The 21,495-nt window shown below is 42.0% G+C and overlaps 1 protein-coding gene across 6 annotated transcripts in view; it reads left to right on the forward strand.

Moving 5' to 3' along the window:
• PRKCE (protein kinase C epsilon) overlaps positions 1-21,495 on the forward strand; it is a 508,978-nt gene that overhangs the window by 290,977 nt on the left and 196,506 nt on the right. Inside the window, exon 1 of one of the 6 annotated variants that reach the window (XM_061168699.1) lies at positions 18,307-18,380. The exons of the other annotated variants lie outside the window; for them this stretch is intronic. The gene's annotated coding sequence lies outside the window, so the exon portion shown is untranslated. Of the gene's footprint in view, positions 1-18,306; positions 18,381-21,495 lie in introns of those variants that run through there. 6 annotated transcript variants of the gene reach the window in all.

Consider the following 21,495-nt stretch of genomic DNA (forward strand, 5'->3'; position numbering starts at 1 on the left):
TCACTGTTCTTTTTAGCAAACCTTTGTCCATTTTGTTACTTAGTCTTTGTAATTATCATTTGTATTCTATCAGTTTGATATCTCGTTTAATTATTTTCCAATTGGTAGGCATTCATGGCTCCAGATTTGTTGTGGTAGTGGTGATTACGATAGATAGTGTTTCTGTTCTGTAGAACTAAACAATGTCTTTAGGATTATTTCTTTGGAGATGGACTATTCAGTCAACATTCCTTGCAATGAAATTTATGTTCCTTTTCTAGTCTATTTTACCCAATAAAGTTTGGAGATGTAAAAATGCCTGGGAAGCAGGAGGAAGTCAGAGCACAATGGACATGTGAGGTCAGCAGTGTTCTTGTTAAGCAGTAATAAAACTCCCTCTCCCACCCCCATCCTAGACAGTGTTCAGGCATTGCTCAGTATAAGTGTCTATTGTCTACATGTTAGACCCTGGCTAGTAACTACAACTGTGGTTAGGTGAAAAAGCAGGAATAATTTAGTGGCAATCTCACAACCCCTAGTTAGCAAATATGAAAATGTAATATTTGCTTCAGATCTTTTTCATTGTCTTTGTTAAAGACATGAGATACAGTTGGAATTCCCTTGAGAAGGGATTTCTACTCCTCTTTCCCCAGAGGTAACCACTGGGCTGAAGTTGGTGTTTAGCCCATTCATGTGTGTGCATGTGTGTATATTTATATATATATATGTATATATAAACATATATAAAACGTGTGTGTATATAAATGTTTTGTGAATTTGATTTTATATAAATGGTAACATTCTGTACATTTTCTTTCGTAACTTGTTTTATTAAGGAAACATGTTTTGAAGATTTGTCTCTGTTGACATATAGTACACTCATTTTAACTACTAGATGATATTCCTTGTATGACAATATCACAATTTTTATCCATTCACTTGGTGGACATTCAAGTTGTTTTTAGGTTGTTTTTTTTTTAAACTACCACAGTGTTCCAGTGAACATTGTTGTGTGAATCTCTTTGGGTGTATGTGTGCAAATTTCCCTAGGGTATGTACTTAGGATGGAACTGCTGGGTTGTAGGCTATGTACATTCTTAGCTTAGCTCATTATTTCCAGATTGTTCTTCAACCTGGTTATATTAGTTCGCACCCCCTTGGGACAATATATAAGAGTTTGCTTCTTTACATCCTCATCAAAACTTAGGAATGTCAGATTTTTAATTTTTACCAACCAATAAGTATAACGTGGCACTCATTATTGTTTTAATCTGCATTTCCCTGATTACCTGTAAGGTTGAGGACCCTGTTAGGATTATTGGCCAACTGTTTGTCCACTGAGAAGAAACTGTGCCTATCCTTTGCTAATATTTCTTTTGGATTGTTGGTCATTGATGGTAGGAGTTTTTGATACATACTGAACTACCAAATCTGAGTCTATTATGTGTGGCAGATGTCTCCTCATAGTGTCTCTGGCTTGTCCTTATAATTTATTTCTGGTGTCTTCTGCTGTGCAGTTTTACATTTTAATATGATTATATTTTTAGTTTGTGCATTTTGCATTCTGATGAATAAATACTTCTCTATCTAAATGACAGAAATATTTTTGTATTTTTTAAATAATAGTTTGAATGTTTTGCTTTTTACACTTGGATCTAGTTCTTTTTTTTTTTTTCTTTTTCCATTTTGACAACCTGTGGACCTAGGTTCAGGTTGTGATCATTCCCTGTTTTCTCCACTGATCCTCCTGTTTCAGATCTCTGTTCTATTCCTTTGGTCTGTCTGTCCATCTCTGAGCCAACACATATTGTTTTAATTGCTCTAGCTATGAAACAAATCTTGGTACCTGTAGAGCATGCTCCCATTCTTTATTCTTATTTGTCAATTTTTTTTTTTTTTTTTTTTTTTGCTATTTTTGGCCATTTTTCTTTTGTGAATTTTAGGATCAGCTTCTCAAATCCCATGAGAGACCTTTTGGGATTTAAATGCATTAATTTTTGAGATACTGATTTAAAAAGTGATTATAGATCTATTCAGGTTTTTAATTTCTCACTGTGTTAAATTTATGAAGCAAAACACTTGCCTAAAAAAAAATTCTTGGAAAATATTTTCCTAATTAGCATCCTGGGGAACACAACAAAGATGGCTTTCTGTGAATGCAATTTTGATCAAAGACTGAAGCTATCTTCAGCTAAGTTGGGTTTTGCCTTTACTAAAATCAATATACTTACCCAAAACGAATGCTTAGTTTTAACAGTAGTCATAAACACACATCACTGCTTTATAGATCAGATAATTTATTACCCCGTAGTGAACATCAGCCAACCTCTGATCTTTAGATGAGTGCGTTTGACTTTCATATTTTCTTATGAAAGGCTTTATCTTGAAATTTGCCGGCAGAATTTCAGTTACACTCACTGAGAGTTAATATATTTCTGCTTCTCACTTTCTAATTTCGAGGGTAGCTGTTAAAGATGTCACAGCGCATTTGCATGGGGAACTCTGGCTGGGTGAGGAGAAATTAGCTTTCAAGGTCATCACCGGGCTTTCTCTTGACTCTACCCCAGTTTCCCCAGGGACTACCAGATGCCTGGTTTGATGATGCCCCAGGCCAAGTGTCTTCATAAGCAATGGAGTAAAAGAGATTACTGCAAGCACATAGAGGGTAGAGAGGGATGGGTGCTGAGGGGGCGGGATGCAGGTCAGCACGGTGTCTGCCCTGTCTCCGTGGTTCAAACTCCTGTTGGCCTCAAGGTGACAGGTGTTTGTGGATGGGTAGCAGCTGGAGGGCAAGTGGGAGGACTGGCTTTCCTTGAGTACCTCTGAGAACTCGGCTCCCTTAATTAAATGTCCGTAGACTACCAGGCTCATTTCTTTGGTCTCTCTTTGCCCACTGGGTGGCCCAGATTGTCTGCCTGGGACCATGTTCACTTGGCCACCATGACAGAAAGCCCCAAACGGTGTCCTTGCACTTCTCCTGGTATCGTCTATCCCTGGTCGCAATTGTGAATTATTCTCCAATCCTTCCACAACTAGTACTCGGGGCCCGGACAATCACTGTAACCAGTGTTCTTCAAACACTGCCATGTTGTCTGTGCTGTGTTGGTGGCACTAGATGCCCTGGGGAGCTGATTGAAATTACAGATTTTTAAGCTTCACTCAGTGGGGTTGGGGAGTGGTTCAGGAGTCTGTCGCTGCACCAACTTCACAGGTCACTCCAGTAAGCATCCAGGTTTTGGGAACCACTGCTCTGTACAATTTTAACCTAGGACTCTAGGAAGGACCCAGGTCATCTAGGAAACAGCTTCATAAAGACTGTTCAGTGACTAATGTTTCCAGTCACAGTCATTTCTTTACATATGTCCCTCTGCCTTGCAAGTCTTTGGGCTTCCATAAATCCCCCTTAACCCTGACTTCCGCACTCAAACTAGGTGATATTTATGTGTACATGATCTCCACACCTCCTCTGGGACCAGAAGGATAGCCTTTTGTCATGGGACCCCACTTTGATGTTAACCACAAGAATTGTGCTTTGCTGCTGTTAGGTTTAAAGGTCCTGCTCTCACCAGGGCCAGGCTAGAGCATGCAGCACCTAATGCAACGGGGAGCCCCAGCTGAGCTAATACAGCCCTGTGCTGGGGGCAGATGTTGCAAAGGCTGAGTACTTCTGTGCAGTGTACAACCTGCACGACCGCACACAGTGAGCTTGGTTCTCCCACACCTCATCCTCCGAGTTTGTGCCAAGCTGGATCAAAGCACTAATAGAGTGGTTCTAGGACTGTAAAATTTGACAACCTTGGATGATCCAGACTCTTCAAAGAAGCCTAAAATTCTAAAATGCCAGAGCTGAAAAGGACTTTAGAAATCACCTAATCCAATATTTCTGACACACAAATAAATAAGCTAAAGCCCAGAAAAGGAAAGGGACCCCCTCAACGGCACACAGCTAGCCGGTGGTGAGCAGAAGGACCTCGGACCCCAACCCATAATGATTCAGCTCATTTCATTGTACCACGTGGCTCCTGGGCCTTTGTAAGCACAGGCAAGTCATCATTGTTCTGTTCTGTGTATGTAAGTGGCTCAACACAAAGAAGCGCAGTAGAGTTTAAACCAATAAAACACCCCTCCTTTTGCTGCAGATATTCTGAAGGAACATGAACTACAGCAGAATTTATTATAACATACCCCAAACCCCTTAAGGGTTCAAATTAAGGGAACATAAAACAACCTCTATTTTACATTGAAATTGCTATGTTAAAATTTAGTTTTACCAAACAGTTGAATTAAGGTACAGTTATTAGCATTACCCCCAAAATTGTCACTCTTCAAAAGCACTCACCACAAGGCTCCCTTATATAGCACTTAATGTACATTTAAAATTGAATTTGATTGATGGAAATTCCATTGACACACAGCTTTCTAGGAACACAACTTTTGTAGAAAAAGTAAGAACACTGAGTGCTGTGTTTAAGCCCTGCCCCATGACGCAAAGGTTCTGTTAGACAACCAGTTCCTGCTTCAAGGAGCTTATGAACTAACAGGACAAAACACAGTAACCAAATAAACCTACAGATTACAGAATGAGAATTTGTTTTACTCGGGAAGCTGAGTTCACCCCTAAAGGTAGGGGAAGGTCAAGTCAGCTGCCTTTTTTTTTTTTTTTTTTTTTTTGACATTTTTGAGTGATGTTTGAGATGATGAAATTCTCAAATAATTGAGAGCTCCAAAATAACCCTCCACCACCTGTCCTCAAACTTTAGCCTTTGCATTCAATTGCCTGGAAGATACTCAGCTCTGATGCCTCTTCTTCTTCCCCTTTTCCGTGGGGTCCAAGCTAATGTCTACTGAACACTCAGGTGATGTTGGTAAAACACACCTGGAGAATCTCAGAAGCAGAAGGGACTTGAAAACACACAGCTATCCATGTAATATGGGGGAAGCTGAGGCCAAGGTAAGAGAAATGACTCACCTAGGGGTCACATATAGGATTAGTGTCAGATCCAAGACTTTATCTTCCATCACCAGGCTCTCAGTCCTGGGCAATTTAAAATTGTCCCTCCCTCTTCTACTCTCCTTCCCTCTCCCTGAATACCAACTCCCTTTCCTTCTCCCTCTCTTTCCCTCTTGGACTACCTCCCCTGCAATATCCATTTCTGAGTCATGCCCCAAGACATTGAGCCCAAACCCTCGTTCAGTGTCATTGGCAGCTGCTGAGTCAGAAGCCGCTGGCTTGATCAATGCTGATGTCCCCCTGGGCCTCTCCTGATTTTTAATGGCCCCACCATTAAAAATGTGGGTGCTTCTCCACACTGGCTGCACATTATGAACTCCTGGTGGGCTTTAAAGTACTGGTGCCTGGGCTTCACCCACAGAGATTGTGAGTCAGTTGTCTGGGGTGGGCCGCGGGCACCAGCAAATCTCGGGACTCTCCAGGTGAGTCTAATGCGCAGGCAGGATCAAGGGCGCGTGTCATGCAGTATTAGGTCTAGTTATTTTTGTGCACCTGCTGACCCTCATTTGCCAGTTGATGTGGGTGCAGCACACTTAAGGAGGTGAATGGATTCACCAAAGCTGTCTATTTTCCTAACAAGGCACAGAAGCTGTACCACCCCTCCCCTGCAATCTTATCTAGTGCCTTTGCCTATTCAGAAAAATTAAAAGGACATATTGAAATGCCACTTTCTATAACTCTTTTGGTTTGGGCAATAAAACAAATCTCTTGGCTGTGGAAATGCTCTTATCACCAGATGAAGGGCAGGGAGAAGAAGAACACAGGCTTCTTTTGGGCCACGGAGGCCAGATGTGGTTCACCAGTGGATCTCAGTTTTGACTCCAGGTTAAGATCACCTGGGAAACGTTTAAAAATTCCCTGTGGAGAGCCAGCCCCATTTAAATGGGAGTCTCTGAGGGTAGGGCCAAGGCCTCCGTGTGTTTTAAAGCTTAAAGTCCCCAGGGTCTCTCGCTGGGAGAACATAGGAAGAAGCTAATCCTAAACCAGGGCTTCTCCAAGGTGGTGAAACCCCAGAAGAGTGCAGATCTGGGTGTGCAGCCTTCAGTGCCCTCTCCTGGGGGTGAAGTGCATTCCCCACAGTCCCTCCTTCGGCCTCTGGAAGAGCCAGGCTCAGTTCTGGGCACAGCAGGCGCTCTGGGGTGGACGTGGGCTTGCAGGGTTCTTGTGTCGGTGGTGCTGCTCTCCCTTTTGAACCTACATATCCTTCACACGGCTGTTTGCTCGACGGCCAATCAAGTCCCTAGTCTGAGTCACCTGCTCTCAGGAGATGCTTCCTGGCTGACCCAGTAGTTCTGCTCCTGGAAGTTTCTATCAGAGATTCACAAGATGTGGGAGCTGCAGACTCCCTGGGAACACTGCTTTTGAGACTGTCTCAGCATTTACTATTTGTAGACTTTTTGATGATGGCCGTTCTGAAATATTACTTATAGGTGGAGCCCAAAAAGTAATTCAAATGAATCTATATACAAAACAGTAACAGACTCAGATGTAGAAAACAAATTTATGGTTGCCAGAGGGGAGAGGGAGGGAGAGATTAGGAGAGTGGGATTAGAAGATACGAGCTACTATATATCAAATAGATGAGCAACAAGGATTTGCTGTATAGCACAGGGAATTATACCCAATATCTTGTAATTACCTATAATGGAATATAATCTCCAAAAAATCACTGTACTTTATACCTGAAACTAACATAATATTGTAAATCAACGATACTTCAATTAAAAAAGAATGCCTCTGGAGTCTCCCTCCCTGGGGCCCCCTGGGGCTGTCTTGATGGAGGGTTGGTTCAGAGCACTGATGGATTAAAGAAGTCTCTGTTGCTCCTCTTTTCTCTGGGGCTATTTCCTATCTCTCAGTCCAGAATTCTCTGATAATTCTGGTGACCCACAGGACCATAGATAGTCTCGGGCAGTCCGTGATTCTTAAAGTGCACCCCCTTGATGGCCCAGCGGCATCAGTGTCACCAGTGAGCTTATTAGAAATGCACGTTCTCAGGTCCCAACCCAGAGCTCCTGAATAGAAACCCAGGTGGGGCCCAGCAACCTGTGCTTTAACAAACCTCCGGGGATTCTGATGCAGGCTAAAGTTTGAGAACCACTGGCCTAGTGGTTTTGTTTTGTATTCACTGGTATAGTAGCACGTGCATGTCTATTTTATTTTGTCTACCTGGTCGTAATACCTGAACGCGAACCTTTAGGCTATAACTAGAAAGGGCTGGCCTTTGGCAAAATTATCAGCTTGGACAATGATCTCGTCAACTTTCCAAGCCTTTTCAATGCTCCCTTCCACTTTGAAGGGGGCCTTAGAGGGGCGTGGGATCTTTGTGCAGCCCCAGTGATTCTGGGCAGGGAAGAAAACAGTTCTCAAACTCATCCACACACATGACTATGATATTATTGAATGGAGTCTGTATATCCAAACGAAGTGAAGGCTGATGGCTTCCTTATTGCTAAAAATTCAATACAGAGTCAAAAGAGTTTAAATGCCAGCTGGAAAATTTCTGAAGAAAAAATAATTTCTTTATCAATATTGCATTTTCCATTTATTATTTACCATAAACTAAGCAAAGGACAAATAATGAAATGTAACATGAGATTCGGAATACAATGGCAGTAACCCAGCATGATGTTCTTCTTGCATCACTGTTCTGCAGGATTAAAAGACTAATTAAATTGGCCTATCTAAGTTAAACATAAGCGTGCATGAAAATTGGAAACATCTGTAGAGGGGGTCTATTAGCTCAAGATGCTTGGCCAAAGACTTCTAGAAGAAAAAAAATAAATGTATAGAATTTATTTGATTATTGTTTAAAAAAAAAGAAAATAACCCAACCCTCATTTTAATGTGACATCAGGAAATGAATCTAATACAGTGGAAACAATTACACATCAAGAAATGCATGTACTTACTGTGCTATTGTGGATCCTTTAGGGATTGTTAAATTGCTTAGTACCAGGGATGGCTTTTATTTTGTGAAAAGACATTTTAATCACCTTGTATGCAAGGAAAAAATCTACAAAGATTTTGAGCCATGAGCAGATGAATTGCAATATGTTTAATACCACATTGCATCTCTTACCTACTGTGGTTGATATTTCATTCAGTTGATGGTTTGAATTAGGCAATGGAGGTGCTGGGGTGAGGTTGGGGGGAGATGGACACGAGAAATCTTAAGGGCTTCCTCTTCTAAAGTAACTAGCAGTGTAGTTACAATAGGAAACAATAGGAAAACCACTTCAAGCACGCAAAGTGTATAATGAATGTTTAATGGATGAATATCAAATTGAGTAGTGAAGACTCCAAGTCCTAAGGTGCTTCAAAGAGGAGGAGATCCCTGCTCTGGTAGGGAAAGTTTCATGGAAGGTTTAGATCTTAAAGGATGGGAAAGATTGAGATTAGGAGAGGGGAGAAAGCTGTGTCCTAGACAGGAGAGCTGATGTAATTAGAAGCTTGGAGGGAGGATTAAATTGACTTCTGTGAGGGGGCAGTCGGGCGATCCACCTGGTTAGGGTGGTGAGAGGGGGGAAGGCAGAACGAAAAGCCCACGGATTAAAGGCAGAAGCAGACAGTGGAGGGGACCCTGTTTATACCAGATACCCCAGCTTTCTCTGGACTCATGTTTACAGTCTATTCTGCTCACCTGAGGTCTTAGTTGTAAAACCTGTTTAGGCAGATGTTCACTCTAAACCGTCCTCAGGGCAGTTCTTTGTATCTTTAGTAGCTTTTGACACAGAGCTGAGGCTATAGTAGGTCCTCCCTATTATTTTTTTTTTCCCTTTTTTTAGGGAAAAAAATTAAGGTATCATGTAGATACAGCAACATTCACTTGTTTTAGCATACAGTTTTGTGTGTTTTGACAAATACATACAGTCAGGTAGCCTATACTACGATCAAAATATAGAATAGTTTCACCACCTTCCAAAATTCTCCCATTATCTTTCCCTGTCATAGTCAAACCCTTTGCTCTCCCCCAAGCCCTGGCAACCACTGATTCTTTTTCAGTGCCTAAAGTATTGCCTTTTCTACAATGTCATTCACATGGAATTATACAGTATGTAACCTATTGAGCTTAGCTTTTTTTTTTTTTTTTTTTCATTTAACATGGTACGTTTAAGATTCATCCATGTTGATGATTGTATCAGTAATTTGTTCCTTCCTTTGCTAAGTAGAATTCCACTGTATGGATGTACACCAGTTTGTTTACCTGTCCCCCAGTTGAGGGACCTTTGGATTATTTCCAGTTTTTGATGATTACAAATAAAGCTGCTATAGATATTTGCATATAGGTTTTCATGTGAATATAAGTTTTCATTTCATTTGAGTAAATACCTAGGGATGGGATTGCTGGATCGTGCATGGTAAGCGTGTGTTTGATTTTATAAGAAACTGCAAACTGTTTTCCTAAGTGGAGAAACTATTTTGTTTTCCCACCAGCAATGAAAGTTCCAATTACTCTGCATCCTCACCAGCACTTGATATTTTCAAGCTTTATGTTAATACTATTGTTGTTGTTATTTTAATGTTAGTCATTCTAACAAATGTAGTGGTTTCACTGTGGTTTTAATTTTCATTTTCCTAAAAGTGATGTTCAGCATCTTTTCATGATTAATTGCCATCCATATATCTTTTTTGGTGAGCTGACTTTCAAATATTTAGCCCATTTTTTTTAAATTTGGGTTGTTTCCTTATTACTGGGTTTTGAGAGTTCTGTATATACTAGATATCTGCTTTACCAGCTATGTATTTTGCAGATATTTTCCCCATTTGGGGACTTATCTTTTCATTCTATTAACAATGTCTTTTGAACAGCAGTTATTAATCTTGATGTTCAATTTATCAATCTTTTATGAATTGTACTTTTAGTGTCATAGCTAATAAAGCTTTGCCTAACCTTGTGGTCACAAAGATTTTTTTCCAACATTTTTCTCCAGATGTTTTATGGTTTTAGGTTTCACATTTTTTCTGTCATTTATTCTGAGTTAATTTTTGTACAATATGCAAGGTATGAAACTGTGCTTATTTTTTGCATGTGGATATTCAATTATTCCATCATCATTTGTTGAAAAGACTGTAATTTCTCCTTTGAATTGCCTTTCTACCTTATTGAAAATCAGTTGAAACTATATGTGTAGACTAATCTCTGGACTCTGTTCTGGTCCATTGATTTATTTGTCTATTTTTTGTTGTAACGGTGGAAGTGATGGTCTTTCCAGCTTTTTCTACATCCTAAGCAAGGCCCTAATTTCTTTTGAATAAATAAGTGTATCACTTTTAGGTGATTCCGATAAGGGATAATGTGGTCTAGACTGTTCTTAGAATTTGGTCCTGGACCAGCAGCATTAGGATCACCTGCCAACTTATTAGAAATGAAATTCTCAGCCCCTCCCCAAACTTGCTGAATCAGAAACTCTGGGGATGGGTCCAGCAGTATGTTTCAAGAAGTTCTCCAAGCAATTCTGGTGCATGTTGGAGTTTGAGACTTTAAGGAGGTGATTTTAGGTTATTTAGAAGAAAACAGTGATGGAACTATGTTAATGGACTTAATTTGGGTTCTTCTGTTTTCTAATTCAGATTTTTTTTTTTTTTTTTTTTTTTTTGGCTGCGTTGGGTCTTTGTTGCTGCACATGGGCTTTCTCTAGTTGCAGCGAGCGGGGGCTACTCTTAGTTGTGGTGCACTGGCTTCTTATTCAGTGACTTCTCTTGTTGCAGAGCACTGGCTCTAGGCGTGCAGGCTTCAGTAGTTGTGGCACACAGGCTCAGTAGTTGTGGCTTGCAGGCTCTAGAGCGCAGGCTCAGTAGTTGTGGTGCACGGGCTTAGTTGCTCCACTGCATGTGGGATCTTCCCGGACCAGGGCTCGAACCCATGTCCCCTGCATTGGCAGGCGGATTCTTAACCACTGCACCACCAGGGAAGTCCCTCTAATTCAGATTTGATAAGAAACTGTGGCCGTTGTCTGACAATGGCCATTGACTGTGGCTTTATCTGAAAGAGAGAAGAACCTTTTTTCCATTCCTTCTGGCCTTTTATTCTGAGCTCCCTTGCCATCACACTCCAACAGGAAATGAGATGTCCCCTTGAGGAGTGAGAGGCCATTTCTGATACCTAGATAGGTTTTCAAGCGGGGCATCAACGTGAGAGAGAGCCAAGTTGGGGGTCTAATGGGTGTACATTTCAGGTTGATAGGTTGAGAATCAACCAGAAGTTCTGGTTAATGATTTGTCAAGTTTCTGGTCGCTCTTACCCAGAAATCAACTGGCGTCCTCTTGAGCAGCAAATAAGGGGGAAGAATATTGTGCGAGCTTATTAAAAAAAACCCAAGCTTCCCTAGTGCAAGAACAAAATTGTTGTCCTGTTCTACCCACCAGCAGTAGATGCATTAAGAGCTCTCCTTTCCAGTAGATCATTTGGGCCAGACTGCTCACCAGAGTGGCCAGAGCAGCTCCAGAATAAAGGAGGGATGCCTTGCCTTCTTCAACACTGCAGTCTTTTTTTCTCAGGAAGATGATTTGAAAGAATAAAAGATATAATGTCATATCATCATTTTAGTACTTCTACCTTACACACACACACAAACACACACACACTTGCTATTTTAGCTTCTCACTTCTAATTTTTTTGTAGCCTCAGGAGTGAAGAGGGGACTGATGTGGAAAAGAGAATACGCTTTCCTTCTGACCCCGTGTTCCTGCCGACCTCAAGCTGGCTTGAGGCAGGTTTAGGGAACACCTTGACCTAAAGCTTTCTTCCTTGCTTGGCTCGAGCAGATAGAAACTTTTTGTTCCAGGAGGTTGTTGCCTATGTGATGAGTATATCTGCTCCTGCATCATACCTCACGTCTCCTCCTGCCTTTCATAATTCTGTAGGAAATGCCTGGAAGCAGTACAAATCGGCTGAAAGCAGGGGCTCTGGTCGTATTCCTGTCACTCCCCTGAGCTCCCTGGCATGTGTGCTGTGTGATGAGAGTCTGTCGTCTGTATGAATTTTCATTTTCTGTTACTTCGCCAGCTGCCTGTTTTCCAAAACAACTTTCAGAATTTCTCATCAAACCCTACATTCACTTAAAAGAAATGGGTCTGTCTCCTTCCAATCTGCTATTAATTTTTCACATAGCTTTTTCATTTACAGCATTGGAGAAAGAAAGTTCATTTAAAAAAAAAATCTATAAACCACCGTTAGAATAACAGAAACAGCATGCTTGAATTTTCTTGAGTGTTTTTTTCCAATTTCTATATAAGAAGAAAGGGGAGGAAAATGTCCGTTTTATTTTCTTTACTATGTGTAGCATGGTGGGGAAACCATGAACTCGTGAACTTTGGAGCAAGACAGTCCTTGGTACAAAATCAGGCTCTACCACTTAATAACGATGCACCCTTGGGTGAGTTATCGAGATTTTCTTAGCCCCAGTTTCCTCATTTGCATAGTGGAGAGAATAATACTGATCTTGTAGGATCCTTTCAAGAAGCAGAGAAAATATGTTTTAATCACACACCGTATAGTAAATGGTACCTATTATTTCTATTATTAGATTTGTTTACAAATGGATTTTGTCTTTTGCTTTAGACTGTAAAATTTCCAAAGTTTATCTCCTAACACCACTCTCCCTGCAGGTTCTACATGATTTTTCTAGCTTCCCAGTACAACCTCCCCAAAAAGGATCTGAAATTCATTCATACTAAACTCATAATGGCCCTCCCACAGGATCTGTGTTTTAACAGGGCTTTAAGCCTCAAGCTTAAAGGATAAAGCTGACACAGTGGAGCTGAAAGTAACAGGGATCATTTGGTTTTCAGGACACCAGTATCTCCGAATTCCCAGCTCTCAGGAGCCAGGTCAGCCTAACTCACTTTTACATAGGCTCTAGGATCCATGTGATAGTGGTTCTAATATAATCTTTCCTCTCAGTATTTATTTTCCTTTGTCCCTCCCCATAGGCAGGATAAATGTGTAACACAAAGGCCTGGTACCTAGCATCCTGGAGGCACTCAGTAAATATTGGTTGAGTTGAATGAACAGTTCTCACAGTTAAAACATTTTCCTTCTGATGTTTACCCTAAGTCTCTTCTGCTTGGTTTATCTATTACCTCCTGAATTAGATATCTATTGCTGAGTAACAGACTATCCCAAATTTAGTAGCTTAAGACAATAAGAAATTGGTATTATTCCTTACAGTTTCTGTGGGTCAGGAATTCAGGACTAGCTTTAGCTGGGTGGCTCTGGCCTGTGGTCTCTCGTGAGGGTGCAGTCAAGATGTTGGCTGGGGCTGTGGCTGACCAAGGGCTCAAATGGGGCTGGAGGATCCGATTCCAGGATGGCTGACACACCTGACTCATGAGTCAGTGTTGACTGGCAGGAGGTTTCAGTTTCCCACTGAATGGACCTCTCCGTAGGGCTGTTTGCGTGTCCTCAGAACATGGCAGCTGGCTTTCCAAGAGTGATCCAAGAAAGAGCAAGGTGGAAGCTGCAATGTCTTTTATGACCTAGCCTCAGAAGTCACACTCTGTCATTTCTGCAAAATCTTTTTGGTTACATGAGTCAGCAGGGCATCTCTAGTCATTGTAAGAGGGGCCTACACTGAAGGTGTTAATACCAGGAGGTAGGGATCCCTGGGGGTCATTGTGGAGACTGGCCACCATACCTCTCATTCAACCCTTTCTTTTTTCTCTCAGAAAATGAAGTTTCTTTTCAAGGCTTTCCTCTAGGTAGATTTCAATTCTCTCCTCCTAGGCATCTCATGACCTATTAGGGGTAGCCAGACTCACTAGCACTGCAGAGATGTGCTTTGGCCAGGGCCAGTGCTAAAACATCACTAAGGATTCTTGATACTCTTAAGACTGTGGTAGACCTTAACTGCAGCTTAACCTTTGTTGTCTAGTCCCAGTTAATGCTTAAGCCAAGACCTACTGAAAGGGTGGGCAGGTGACTGCACTGTATTCAGGGCCCAGATTTCCAGTTTAGGAAAGTGCCATCTTCTGTAAGTAAAGACACAGCTCCGGGGCTGCCCTGAAGGAGTAAGGTATAGGATGGGAGTTGGGTTTTTAGGAGAGCAGTTGGGTAATATTTGGCCATAACTACTTCTTCCCCAGAGCCCTGGTGACCAAGAATGGATATGTGCAAGAAGTTTGCTGAGATTCAAGGCAGGGCCTGTGGCCGGTAACATTTTCCCTCTGGACAGAGATAACTTACTCATTTGGGGAATTTGATCTCCATTTGTACTTCATTAGCACTAAGACCTAAGCTAACTGGATCTCCCTTAAGCATCTGTAGCTTCAGAATATTTTCTTAGGTTCATTAAACTGGAAAGAAAAAAAGGTTTTCCCCTCCCCCACCCCCATCTTTTGTTCTTGATGTTTTTCGTTTTCTGTGTATGGGAGTTTATAGATATGAGACCCCAAATTTAGCAGATGTCTCTGTTGTTTTGTAGAGCTATTAGAAATACATTTTTCTCCTCACATAGTGACTGTTCTTTCCCCAACATTCTCCTGTCTCTCTGGAAGACATCTCATGGAGAGATAGGAGTTTCTGAGGCCCTAAGAAGCAATCCTGGAAATTCATTAGTTTTTCCAGACTGCAGTGTTCCCTGGAAAGAGGTGTCAGCATCGGGTGGGTGGGACACATTGCGTGTGTGTGTGTGTGTGTGTGTGTGTGTGTGTGTGTGTAGTTAGAGCCTGTGCGCCTTGAAGGAGCACAGGGTTGGATTCTGGATTGCTTTGCTTTCAGTTATTGAAAGCATTATTGTTTTTGACCTCCTTATCCCTCTCTCTACATGCAGAATTCTGGTCATAGTCTCCATGGAACATAAAACTTTTCAGAAAAAGTTTAATTTAAGCAGGTTTTTGAAGCCAAGGGAAAAGATATAAGTTCCACGGGCACTATGGCCATGATGGCTGTATCTGTAGAAGGACCTGGGGCTTGTTCACCTATGTTAAGCTTCCCAAGGAAAGTCCATCCTCCCAACACCCTGCCCTGGAAACTGGCTAGACCTGGGTTACTTGGAGGGACAATGGAAAGAAGGTGAGCTCACTTCGTGGTCCAAGGGATGGGGAGAATAGATTGTGTGACTTAAGACAAATCCATCTGCTTTCTGGAAAGGTGTGGGGTTCACTTGGCCAATTACCAGCCTGGACTTTGTGACTTAATAATCATCTTTACTTCTTTTAATCTTCTTTCTCCATCTCCTTTGTCTTACGAGTCTTTCATTGCCTATTTTTTTGTTGTTGTTTTGTTTTTATCTTCTGATTCCCTGAAACTATTCTTCTTTCCTAGTTAGCCTGATAAATACCCATCTGGCCAACTTCCTGGGAACCCTGCTCAGGACTTCAGATCTCTCTGGGAAAGGCTATGGTTTTTCTTTTTAATTTTAACTTTAAAATATTAGTGACAGTACAAAACTGCCTTAGCAAACAGAGGAGTTTGGGGAAAATAAAGAGTGAGTTCACTGTGGTATTTTGGGAAATTGTGCAGGCAGTTAATTTTGAGAAGGTCTCTGGAGCCTGGTATGACGAGGTAAGGGGACCACTTGGGCATTAGAGGGTGTGATTTTTAGGTCACTGTACTTGAACCTTTCTGAATCCTGCCTGCCGCTGACTAGATGATGTCGAACGGCTGATAGCAACAACACTGATGGGTGTGGGTTTTTCAGTAAATAATCCCATAACCTTTTTTGGCTGGGCTACCTTTTCATTAAAAGGCTTGTGATATATTTGAAAAGGGGGGTGTCAACCTTCACTTGGCATTGACGCCCACCCCCCCCCCCCGCCCATGACCACCAGCTAGCACCTGGGAATGGACAGATGCTCTGCTGAGACTTCTGTCACTGCTTTCCCACAGGCATTTTTTAATAGAGCATTTTAGAAACATCAACCACAGACATGACCTCATGGACGTGAGCTCCACAGGGCTCAGGTGCCCAGGAATTCAGCAGCAGCTAAGTTTCCTGTGATATGAATCATAGGACCATCGCTGGCACCAGTGAGGTCTCTGGCCCCGCCCTTGGCTGGTGCTGCACTTGGCTGATTTCCCTGGATGAGAAGGCTCTTTGAGCATTTAGCAGGTCTGCCTGGAGGGGTTTTGCTCTGCGGTTTTTCTCCTGGCAAGTAGTGACTTTTCCTGGGTACCAGAAGCATGTAGTAGTTCCAATGTGACTGCAGTATGTAATTTTGAATGGATGGAGGAGGGAGGAAGGGAGGGAATGAATAAATGCGGACAGGCAGGAGGCAAGGAGACTTCCTGCTTAAGTGTGATCACTGTTCTCCAGTGGTTCTCCATGTCCCCATGTGCTTTGCATCAGAGCCTGGGTGGTGGGATTGGCGGGCTGCCCGCCCCCTTTCTCCCTGGGGTGCTCTCCCTCAGTGACCATCCCATTGTCCTGCCACCACTGGGTTTGACCTTAGTTTACCCTAGCACTACTCTCCCTACCCTGTCAAGTGTCCAGATTTTTCACGTTTTTTTTTTTCCCCCAACAAAGCACAAACTAGCTTAAGCTTTATTTAATAAGTGGACAGAGCATACGCCCTGCCATGAACACAAAACAGGTCATTCAGAAAGTAAAGATGAGAAAGAAGAAAATGGTTTACATTAAATTTGAGATGCTAATCTTGAAATGCCACCAGTGCTCTTCTGATTAGATTACACACAGAATAACACATGCAGACAATTCCAAACCTCTCCTCCTAGACATTTCTGCTTCACATTGTGTGGCTCCTTGGGAAGACATAGATAGCACAGACTAATCTCTCTCGCGGAATTAATTGCTGTTTCCTCTTTCCTGTTTTGAACAGAAATTTTCTTTATTGTGTGAGTACAACATGTAGAACATAGTCTTCGGCACCACATAAATATTTACTTAATCATTAAAACTCACTGTCATATAACATTTATTTCAACTTGAAAATATTATAATCCATCTTCCTCATGGAAAATAAAATGAAAAGGCACTGCTCCTTTGATTTTCAGTACCTAGTTTTGTTTTGTTTTGTTTTGTTTTGTTTCCGTGATCTTGCATTTTTAACAGTAAGTCCATAAAGTTAAACCAGAGATTTACTGAGAGGGAAAATTAAGTAAACTCCTCAGAGACTGAGTGGGAAAAATTCCATTTAGTCTCTGTCAGGAGCTCCTCCCCACACCCCAGTCATAATCACTGTTGTCTGGACTTTGATGGTAATTCCTTGCTTTGTTAGTGGAGACTTATCTATTAAGGACCGAATCCAAAGTATTTGAGAAGAAGAATTTAGAGAGTGGCTATGGCCCTTCCTTTGTGGCCAAGAGTCTGTGCTCAGAGCCCTGCCTTCCAGCCAGTATCCACATAATAAACATTTTTTAGGATGTACAGTTTTTTACCCTTCAGAAAGTCTCAATGTGTATTTCTCCTTATGCTCTTCGAGGATATTTATCCTTTTCTCTTTCTTATTCAAATATACACTATACACATGTTTCCTAGTTTTCTTTTTCTACTTATTGTTTCTAGGTGGACTTAGCATATCTGCTTTTTGAATCCACTGCATTAAATTTTACTATGTGGGTGTGTTATGAATTAATCAGTCCCCTTTAGCTTTCTTTTCTAAGTCTCTAGATGAGAGCAGGATGAATGTGTGGAGGGGTGGGTGGGCAGCGGCCGGGAAGAGACTTCCATACACACAGTTGGGTACCAGGGATCTAGGCTATTCCGCCATCCTTGGGAGGTGTGGATGGATGGGCCGGGGTGAGAATTCCTGAACTGACATTCACTGTTAGCTGTGTGACCTTGAACAAATAAGTTATTAATGTCTTGGAGCCTTGGTTTCTTCATTTGTAAGTCAAGAAGAATACCACCTCAAGATAATTAGAGGGTGTGTGTAAGTTGCTTTCATACCTCGTGTATATGTAATAATACCTCATGTATATGTAATAATATCTCATGTATCTGTAATAGTACCTCATAGATGTGTAACAGTACCTCGTATATAGAATAATACCTCATAGATGTAAGATGCTTAGAATGGTGCTTAGCACATGCCCATACATGCTAGCTGTTATTTTTCAGCTTCAGAATTATCCAAGATTTGACAGTTATTTAGACAAAAATACCAGGATGGTTGAGTTGTTTTCCTTCTGTTGTGAAATAACCTGCCTTGAAGACTGTATTCACTCTTTGCTTGGGTTCCAAGACGAGCCGTCCGAGGACGTTCCCAGCCTTTTCTCGAACTAGTCACATTTCTTACTGCTTTTGTCCTAGAGCTGAGTCAGTGCTCCTTGCCCAGCCCAGTCTTCCCGAGAGTTCTCCAAGTCTGAAGATGGAGTCTGCTTCTCCAGAGCCTCTGATGGATGGGGTTGGGGAAGGCCGTGACGACTCTCTCTTTTATTCACAGCGGCAGGGGTGGACCATCTGGAGGCAGCCGGACCCCAGCAGGGGTAGGTTTTGCTGGGCAGGGGATGAGGCAGTTTCACTCCCTCTCAGTAAGGAGGTGCCGTGTTGGCACCTGGGGGAGAGAATGTGCCAGCTTGGTGTTTAGGCAGAGCCATTGCACTAGCTCTTCTTGATGGATAAGAAAACAGAAGCCCAAAGAGGTTAAATGACTTGTTCTAGGATATAAAGCAAGTCTGGGGCAAAGGCAAAATTTGTCCAGTCTCCCAGCACCTATTTTAACCATACTGGTAGAAAGAGAAGGTCAAAAGAGGGAGGTCAGAAAAAATAAAGAAGACCACCCATGACATACTTGCTTGTGGAAAAGACCCTTGTGTGCCCTGAACATCAAGAGTAGGTGACCTTCCTGCAGTGAGGAATGACACTGGTGCCCAGAGGTGGCCAGTCATGCATATTGGTCCTTCTGACTGGTCCAGGCTCCCAGGTCAAGGGTCTTGGGCAAGCTTAATCCTTGGGTTTGGCAGTCCTTGTTACACATACCCGGGGAGGAAGTTCTGGCATCTGGGAGTTCATCAGCGTTAGCCTATTAGAAATTCCCTGCTGGATATTCTTTAACTGTAAGGCATTCCAAGAGCACTGAGGTTAAGGGTGCCCATGACCTTGTGTGGGGGATTGTGTTCATTCCTGTCAGCTCAGCCCCCTTTTTGTGCAGGAGGACATGAGATGAGGTGAGGGAGGTGATGATGAAGCAGTGAGACCTTCAGTAATCAGACTGGCCAGAAGAGGTGGCATAGGGTTTGGTGCCAGGGGCTGCCTCTCCCTGTGTCTGTGAGTGTCCCTCTGGTCTAGACTGAGAAGTCTCAGCCCAAGGAAAAGGGGCCGGCTGAGATTGATCAACAGAACAATAACTGAGAGGTGTGGGTTCTTTGTGCTTCTCCTGCCACTTGCCTGCAACCTGTCATAGATTCTTTTGAGCACTGGGGCTGTAAGATACCTATTGGTGTAGAAGCCCCTAGGAGTTTGAGCTTATAGGCAAATCAAGCCAAGCAGAAACCATTCCTGGAATGTTGTTAAAGATTGGAATTGCTGAGGATCTCACAGGTGCTTCATAGGGTGTCTCCTTAGCTTTATGCCTTTGTGAATTCTTGTCATTGTATCTGACCGGCCAAGATCTTCATTTCCACAGAAAGTTTCACAAGAGTTATCCAACTTTGCGTTGGCCTCTCCCTGACTTGAGTCACCCCTTCTACTGTGTGGTAGATGCAGCCATAAAACAAAGGATCTGTGTAGGGCAGGAAGGGCCATCTGGGAGGAAAGCCAGCATTGGTTTTGCCTCATGGGCTGTGGCAAATGAAGCGTTGCCCCAGGTGGGTGTGGCTGAGTGCATCCAGTGACGGCAAAGAGCATCCTTCAGAGCAAGTCACAGATGTAGGGGCAGGTGGGGTGACTCTTCACTCAGTTCAGAACCACAGGCAATTGGGGAAGCCGATAAAATGTATATTGTCTCTCCTGATCTCCATGCCAACATCTGGTGCCCTTTCCTCCTCATTCATGCCATGCAGCCCCCCACTCCTGCAACACAAGGGACCCTTCCATTACCTAATGCTTTAGGCAGAAAGAACTGCTTTTAAAAGTCATTAAAGAGCGTTAGAGAACATTTTTTCAAATATACAAATACATAATCCCATCATCCTAGTGTAACATAATTCTTACTTTCATGTTACCTTCAACCTGCAAATGTGTTTTACGTAGGGTTGTGTTTCTGTGCCTTCTGTTTCCCCATGTTCCTACATAGTCTTTCCCTACCATTTTTAAATTGCTATAGATGTAATATAATTCATTAGACCATTCTCCTAATGTGAGACAATCAAGTTATTTCTATTTGATGGCCGATTAGACATGCCATGGGGAACATCTATAAGTTATAAGTGTATAGCTTTTAGTTTCTGTTTAATTATTGACTTGGCAATTCCTTAGGAATTAAAGCTTAATCAGAGGTTATGAATCTGTGATGTTTGCTATGTACTGTAATATTGCTTCTGAAAATATGACATTGCCTCTAGCAGTGAATGAATAAATCAGTTTCACAGCAGCCTTCCAAATAGCTGATAATACCATTTTAAAACAAATTTGTTTCTTTATTAGGCATTAAACGGTACGTCAGTGGTATGTCTAGACTGCTATGCTTTGCATTTTAAGAATTCCTAGTAAAAGTGAATATTTTATATTTCTCCTCCTATACATTTTATGTTCATGTCATTTACACATTTATCTATAGATAAAGATCTTGATGAATATATTTGTTTTTTTGTTTTGTAATACTTTTTTTCATTTTATTTATTTATTTTTGGCTGCGTTGGGTCTTCGTTGCTGCGCGCGGGCTTTCTCTAGTTACGGTGAGCAGGGGCTACTCTTCATTGCGGTGCGCAGGCTTCTCATTGCGGTGGCTTCTCTTATTGTGGAGCACGGGCTCTAGGCACGTGGGCTTTCAGTAGTTGTGGCTCGCAGGCTCTCAAGTGCGGGCTCAGTAGTTGTGGTGCACGGGCTTAGTTGCTCCACGGCATGTGGGACCTTCCCGGACCAGGAATCAAACCCGTGTCCCCCGCGTTGGCAGGCGGGTTCTTAATCACTCTGCCACCAGGGAAGTCCCTTGATGAATATATTGGGATTTGTTGATACGTAGATCTCTATGGTATGCTTGCCATTGAATTGGAAACTAATCAAAAGGGAACAAACAAATCCAAGTTGTAGAATGTTCCATAAGACAATATCCTATATTTTTCATAAATGTATCATAAAAAGGAAGAATGTCAAGAAAATTGTTCTAGAGTAGGAGATTAAAGAGACATGGCAACAAATGCCATGCATGAACTCTAATTAGCTCCTGGATTAAACTTTTAAAAACAACAACAACGATAAAGGACATTTTGGGGACAATCAGGGAGATTTGAATATGAACTGTATATTGGGTAGTTATGTCAATGTTAAATTTCTTGACTTTGTTACTGTGATTATGTAGGAGAATGTCTTTGTTCTTAGGAGATAAAGGCTGATGTATTTAGGGGTGAAGTGTTGCTTCAAATGGTTCGGCAAAACTGTGCATCTGTCTATCATGTATTTCATATTATGCAATAATATATTGTACTTAATATAACTATAATC

Source organism: Eubalaena glacialis, chromosome 14, assembly GCF_028564815.1.
Source record: "Eubalaena glacialis isolate mEubGla1 chromosome 14, mEubGla1.1.hap2.+ XY, whole genome shotgun sequence".
In the NCBI taxonomy this organism is placed as follows: Eukaryota; Metazoa; Chordata; class Mammalia; order Artiodactyla; family Balaenidae; genus Eubalaena; species Eubalaena glacialis.